Source organism: Microtus ochrogaster, chromosome 8 (assembly GCF_000317375.1).
Source record: "Microtus ochrogaster isolate Prairie Vole_2 chromosome 8, MicOch1.0, whole genome shotgun sequence".
NCBI lineage: Eukaryota > Metazoa > Chordata > Mammalia > Rodentia > Cricetidae > Microtus > Microtus ochrogaster.
Genome location: NC_022015.1, coordinates 66,991,245 through 66,999,070, shown reverse-complemented (window position 1 = coordinate 66,999,070; position 7,826 = coordinate 66,991,245). Strand labels below are relative to the sequence as shown.

At 40.1% G+C, this 7,826-nt stretch overlaps 1 protein-coding gene across 3 annotated transcripts in view; it reads right to left on the bottom strand.

The window, feature by feature from the left end:
* The window catches only part of Tbc1d12 (TBC1 domain family member 12), a 76,054-nt gene that overhangs the window by 28,234 nt on the left and 39,994 nt on the right, over positions 1 to 7,826 (bottom strand). The window lies entirely within an intron of this gene.

Sequence of the window (7,826 nt, the reverse complement as noted above, 5' to 3'; positions counted from 1 at the left end):
AAAAAAAAAAAAAAAAAAAAAAAGACATTTATAGTTGTGTTTATGTATGTAAGCATACATTTATTTTTAAGAATGCTTTATTTTATGTATATATGTGAACCTGAGTTTACCTATTTCTGTCCCAAGTATGCAGATACTTGCCAGAGCCAGTTGTTGGATCCCCTGAAACCGGGTTAAGGATGGCTGTGAGCTACCCATGTGGGTGCTGGGAACTGAACCTGGGTTCTCTGAAAGAACAGTAAATGCTTTAATCACTTACCTCTCAGCCCCATATTTATTTGTTTTTTTAAAAACTTGTATTGTGCCAGGTGGTGGTGGCGCATGCCTTTAATCCTAGCACTCGGGAGGCAGAAGCAGGCGGATCTCTGTGAGTTCAAGGCCAGCCCTGTCTACAAGAGCTAGTTCCAGGACAGGCTCCAAAGCTCCAGAGAAAGCTTATCTCTAAAAACAAACAAAAAAAATTGTATTGCATTTATTTGTGTGTGGGTGGTGCTGTGTATGGAGGTCAAAGAGCAACTCGCAGGAGCTGCTTCTTGTCTTCTACTATTTGGTTCCCAGAGTCAGAATTCAAGTCCTTAAATGTCATAGTTTTATACAAGCCATCTGGTTGACTCACGTTTAGATATTTAAACATTTCAGATCTTAGGCAGTGTGTTCAGGTTATTCGTTATACCCACTCCTAAATTTGTTGGGTTTTTTAAAAAAAAATTATTGATATTTATTGAGCTCTACATTTTTCTCTGCTTCCCTCCCTGCCTCTTCCTTTCCCCCTTCAACCCTCCCCCAAGGTCCCTATGCTCCCAATTTACTCAGGAGATCTTGTCTTTTTCTACTTTCTACTTCCCATGTAGACTAGATCTATGTAAGTCTCTCTTAGTGTCTTCATTGTTGTCTAAGTTCTCTAGGATTGTGGTTTATAGGCTGGCTTTCTTTGCTTTATGTTTAAAAATCACCTATGAGTGAGTACATGTGATAATTGTCTTTCTGGGTCTGGGTTAAGTCACTCAAAATAATGTTTTCTAGCTCCATCCATTTGCCTGCAAAATTCAAGATGTTGTTATTTTTTTTCTGCTTTGTATTACTCCATTGTGTAAATGTATCACATTTTCCTTATCCATTCTTTGGTCGAGGGGCATTTAAGTTGTTCTGGTTATGGCTATGAACATAGTTGAGCACATGTGCTTGTGGCATGATTGAGCATCCTTTGGATATATACCCAAAAGTGGTATTACTGGGTCTTGAGGAAGGCTGTTTCCTAATTTTCTGAGAAATGGCCATACTGACATCCAAAGGGGTTGTACCAGCTTGCATTCCCACCAGCAATGCAGAAGTGTTCCCTTTACCCCACAACCTCTCCAGCATAAGTTGTCATCAGTGTTTTGATCTTGGCCATTCTTACAGGTGTAACATAGAATCTTAGAGTTGTTTTGATTTGCATTTCTCTGATGACTTAAGGATGTTGAGCATTTCCTTAAGTGTCTTTCAGCCATTTTAGATTCCTCTGTTGAGAGTTCTCTGTTGAGGCCTGTACTTCATTTTTTAATTGGATTATGTGTTCTTTTGGTGTCCAATTTCTTGAGTTCTTTGTATATTTTGGAGATCAGACCTCTGTCTGATGTGGGGTTAGTGAAGATCTTTTCCCATTCTTTAGGCTGTCGTTTTGTCTTGTTGACTGTGTCCTTTGCTTTACAGAAGCTTTTCAGTTTCAGGAGGTCCCATTTACTAATTGTTTCTCTCAGGGTCTGTTCTGCTGGGGTTCTATTTAGGAAGTGGTTCCCTGTGTAAATATGTTCAAGTGTACTTCCCACTTTCTCTTCTATGAGGTTCAGTATGGTTGGTTTTATGTTGAGGTCTTTGATCCATTTGGACTTGAGTTTTGTGCATGGTGACTGATAATGGATCTATTTTCATTCTTCTACATGTTGATATCCAGTTATGCCAGCACCACTTGTTAAGTATGCTTTCTTTTTTCCATTTGATATTTTTTGCTTTCTTGTCAAAGATCAGGTGTTCAAAGATGTTTGGATTGATATCCGTGTCTTCTATTTGGTTCCACTGGTCCTCCTGTCTGTTCTTATGCCAATACCACGCTGTTTTCAGTACTGTAGCTCTGTAGTAGAGTTTGAAGCCAGGGATTGTGATACCTCCAGAAGTTCTTTTATTTAACAGGATTGTTTTGGCTATCCTGGGATTTTTGCTTTTCCATATGACGTTGAGTACCATTCTTTCAAGGTCTTTGAAGAATTTTGCTGGGATTTTGATGGACATTGCATTGAATCTGTGACTTGCTGTTTTTCATGAACCCTTTTGACATACAACTAAAAAATTATACACATTTTAAAAATAGTTTGACAAGAGGCAGGGTGCAGGGGCTGAAGAGTAAGAGCACCGCCTTCCTAATTCCCAGCAACCACAGGTGGCTCACAATAATCTAGAATGAGATCTGGTGCCCTCTTGTGGTCTGTAGGCATTCATGCATGTAGAACACTATATATAATAAGTAATAATTAAAAAACAAAAGAGGTAGGGCACAGTGATTCATGCTTATAATGCTAGCACTTGGGAGGCTGAAACAGGAAGACTGTCGTGAATCTGAGCCCAGTCTGGGCTATATAGCAAGTTCCTGACCAACTTGAACTATAGTGTGACACCCTGTCTCTAAAAGAAAAATGAAAACTTATTTCTAAAATAATAGCACAAGCCAGATGCATATTGCTTTATTAACTTTTAATTTTCTAAATGCTAATGAGGAAAGAATAACAGCTGCAGAGAGACATTGGATAGTAGAAAAAACTATGGAATTAAATCAGCCTAATTTTTTGTTCTCTCTTCTATAGCTGTTCTATTATCCAGAGCAGAATGGTTTCTTACAAAGCATTAGGTTCTGGGAAGGACTGTTCATTGCTCTAGGAAGGATTTTCCTCTATGATGACAGGAAACAACTGAACAGGACTTGGCATGGGGCCTACAAGAGGCCCCTCATGGAGTTTCCCAAAGGCAAAGGATTACCTTGAATATTCCTCAGTGAACTACAGTCATTAGTCCAATGCCTGCCTTTGCCATACCTTCCACCTAATCCAGAAAGGAGGGGCATTCTGAGTGGATTATGCTTAGAGAAAACATTGTTTCTAGGAGCACCCTTTTTACAATCCTCTTTAAGGTGACCTTGTTTGCCACAACTGAAACATTTGACATTTAGATTTTTCTTCAAACTTCTGGAAATCACTTCTCCTATCCAAGTAACATCATTGTCATAATATCCAATAGTAATGGTATCTTGGCTCCATTCCTTCAAAGGTCCTGACCTTGCCTTTAATGGCCTAATTATCCTTTTGCATTGAGAATTGGCATTTTCAAAAGCCAGAGATTCAATTATAATTTGTCTAGCTTCTGAATTTGGTTTAATTCTATTTACTGCTGAAGTCAATCTTTGTAAGAAATCCTTTGAGCCCTGCATAACTTTACTTAAATGACTCAATTTTCTTTCCTATTTCTTCAGTTCTGTCCCAACCATTCAAAGCTGCTGCATGGCATAAATCCAGGGTGTGGTCATCATATACAGCTTGCCTTTCTATAGTAGCATAATCTCCTTCCCCAAGAATTTGATCTTGGGAGATTTCCCAACCTCTAGCTTTACTTGGTTGTTCATTAATCTTGGCCTCTTCTCTGATCCAGGTACTCCATTGTAATTGTGAACCAGGCTCTGAAACAACTTTAACCAATTCTATCCAGTCATTAGGGATAATTCTATTACAAACTGACCATTTGCTTCACAAAAAGCGAAGGCCTTGAACTGAGAGAGATTAACCTGCCTCTGCCTGAGTGCCACCATGCTCAGCAATCTTTGACATTTTGAAGACAAGAGCTTCAGTACCACAACTACTAGACAACTGTATGTTATATAGTAAATAAAGAACAAAAACCAAAACAGATTAGGGTGGTTTTTTTTTTTTTTTCTAAAAACTCACTAATTTTTACATCTGTCTGAAGAAGTAAATAAAGGGGAGGGGTGCTGAGGCAGTAGCTGAGAGCTACATCCTAGACCACAGGAAGAGAGAGAGATTGAGACTGACTGGGCCTGGCATAGACTTTTGAAAGCTCAGCGTCCCCACCCAATGACACACTTCCTCCAACAAGGCCACACCTATATGAGGAGAGTGGTTTGAATGAGAATGCCCTATAGGCTCATGTATTTGAATGCCTGGTCATTAGGAAGTGGGACTATTTGAGAGGGATTAGGAGGTGAGACCTTGCCGGAGTAAGTGTGGCCTTGTTGGAGGAAGTGTGTCACTGGAAGTGGGGGTGGCAGGGAGGGTGCTTCTGGTTTCAAAAGCCCAAACCAGTTCCAATGCTTCTTCCTGCTGCCTGTGGATCCAGATACAGAGCTCTTGACTTCTCTTCCATACTCTGTCTGCCTGTATGCTGCCACGCTCCCTCCTAATGATGACAATGGGCTAAACCTGACGGGGGCAGTGGTAACAAGCCTTGAATCCCAGTGCTCAAGAGGAGAGGCAGGCTAACCTCTGAGTTAGAGGCCAGCCTGTTCTAGGGCAGTCAAGGCTAAACAGAGAAACCCTGTCTCAACAAAAACAAACAAAAAACAACAACAAAAGAAAATGGATTAAGCCTCTGAAACTGTAAGCAAGCCCCAGTTAAATGCTTTCTTTTATAAGAGACACAGCAATAGAACACTGCTTAAGACAATGAGACTCTGGGGTCCATTCTTGTCTGTATAACCATAGTCACCTTTCACTAGCACCTTTCAGAAATTCTATTATTCAGTTTGGTATTGGTGCACATGTAGATCCAGCACTCAGGAACCAAGGTAAAAGGATTACAAATGCTAAACAGCTTGAGCCATGCAGTGAGACCCTATCTCAAAGAAGCTGTTGCTGAAGTTGTCAAAGATGTTGCTAGAAAAAAAAAATAGAAGCAATTTTAGCCACTGATACTTTTTTAAAAAAGTGTTATAAGTATCAGTGGTTTTTTTTCTTTAACAAATTGACAAGAAACACAGCAACATTTTAGTGTATCTGATATATCATATTCCTTAAGGATGTCTTAATTTTTGTTTTTTTGTTTTGTTTTTATTTTTTGAAATGGTTTATCTGTGGATTTCTTGCTTTTTAGTTATATAAGTAGAGGAAAAGGCATACACACACACACAAGGATGAATTTACAGAAAGTATTGTATTTGAAATCTTCTAACTAAGATTTCAGGTGATGAGATAGTATCATTGCTCCATCTGTAAAAAAAAGTTTCAACCATAAAAACCTGTGCAGTGTAAAAAGAACCCTATGCACTCAGTGACTACAGATGCATCTAAAACTATGGAACAAGAGAGAAAAGGGAGAACCAAGCACAGGTTTCCTTCGGAGAAGAAACTCCTTACATTATCACTTCTATTTGCACAGGAGGAAGCATCCAGCACCAATTCCATGCTAAAGAGGAAATTCTAAGATTTATATTTTTATATGGCCATATGTGTATCTCTGTGTGCTTATGTGCGCCGCATGTATGTAGGTGCACACAGAAGCCAGAGGGCATCAGATTCTCTGGAACTGGAGTTACAGGCAGTTGTAGCCAGCCAACATGGGTGCTGGGAACCACTAGAATAGGCTCTCTGCAAGAACAATCTTCGAGTTTGTTTTCTTGTTGCTGTGATCGTCCTGATCACAATCAACTTAGAGAAGAAAGGGTTTATTTCAGCTTCCATGTTGCTGCTCATAACCAAGAGAAGGCACAGCAGGAGCTCCTGGTGAGAACCTGGATGCAGAAATTGAAGCAGAGACCACGGAGGAGTGCTACTTAATGGGCAGATCCCCTGGCCAATGCTCGCCTTGCTCTCATACAACACCTGCCCAGGGGTAGCACTACCCACAGGGGCTGGACCCTCCTACAATAGTCAGTAACAAAGAAAATACCTCACAGATATGCCCTTCTTCAGTTGAGGCTCCCTCTTTTCAGGTAACTATGGGTTTGTATCAAGGTGACCACTGACAATACTGACCACAGGCAATAACTATGACTTATTGCCTTTAAGTACCTTTAACCAACTGTGTCTTTTTCTCTGGCCGTTTGCCCTTTCTGTACTGCTCTCATAGATGACATCACACAGCTAAGAAAATGTCATTACCAGTAAGCTGAATTCAAAAGTAAGCCAGTACCCAGGAGGTGGAGGCAGGTGGATCTCTGTCAACTTGAGGCCAGAATGATCTACATAATGAGTTCTACGCTAGCCTCGGTTATAGAGTGAGACCCTGCCTCAAAACAAAACACACACACAAACAAAAAACAGGGTATCTTGAACCTGTCTGCATCCATGAACAGGAAAACAAACAAACAAACAAAACCTACAAAATTACTAAGGACTCTGCTCCAGCTTCTCAGCCTCTAACTGGATAGGTGTTATCTGATTGGAATCTGTCAGAAGGTATTCTGGGAGAGAACAGGTAGGAGTTTCACTTAGTATTCATGCTGTACCCATGGATTACCATCTGGGTTATCTTTCACAAGACTGAATTTTCATTTACTTCAGTTCTCTGCACCTGCTTTTTCAATTCATTGAAGAGGAGACAAGTAATGAGTGATTAAGCATTTCCGTATTCAAGCACCTTTAAATGGCAATTATATAAGTCATATAAATCATTTCCTTCTAAAATAGCCCTATTCAAATTTAAGAATTCATTATAGCAAATCAGAGTTAAATGAAACAGAGATCACATTTAATCTCTAGATTACAGATGACCAGACACATGGGGGGAGCTCCAACACTTATTCTAATTACTATATTAAATTTAGAGTAATAGAATAAGCTACCTGCTTAGTTTCGAGACTATCTAAAGATCCTCAATCAAATATTTTTTTCCTTGCTTATCTAATCATCCTTGCTTTCCTGCAAATGACTCTTCCTAAGAATAGAATCTTGGAATTGGCCGAGTTCATTTTTACACCTGGAAGTCTGAAGTGAAACTTTTACATGGTCTCATTACTAATATTAGAGGGGTGGGGATAGGGAAGATGAAACAGGGATTTCTCTGGATACCCCAGAGATGTACAAATCTTACTGTATAGCATATGGTGGCCTCCAACTCACAGCAATGCTTTTGCCTCAGCCATCCAAGTACTGGAGTAACAGCTGTGAGTCAGTACTACCAGCTCCTATTACCAGGTTCCTAAAAAGCCTTTTAAAAAAAATCAATGTAAAAATTATTGAGAATAAAGTTACTAAATTTAGAACTCATTTGGAGGTCCTAGAGGGGGAGTGTTAACTACTTAATCAGACACTCTCTATCATGGAAGATCATTCTCGTCAACCAAACACACTGCATTAGGAAGGACATATGTAGGAAGCAGAGCTTAGAACAAGCACTGGAGAAACCAGGATTGCCAATCACGTGGGCCTGTTATCTTCAGTGGAAGGAAATGAATAATACATAGTCACCTAGAATGCCAGAGTGAAAAGTAGTCAATCAACTTAGTGATCTTTTTGCTACTCTGTGAGCCAGCCTTCCTGGATCCCCCAGTATCCTGAGCATTGTTTAGGTCCTGATCCTGAGCTTTGTCTCCCAAGTGAACAGAACACATCCCTATGAAAGAGGTCCTATGTATTTTGGCATCCTCCACCAATAGAATCTATCCTATATGACAGATCCTTCTAGACCTAAGCTCTGTTTATCAGTCAGTAGAACTCATTCTTATTGTAAAGGTCATGGGTAACAAGTTCTATGACAAGGCGGGCGGTGGTGGCGCATGCCTTTAATCCCAGCACTCGGGAGGCAGAGGCAGGCGGATCTCTGGGAGTTCGAGGCCAGCCTGGTCTACA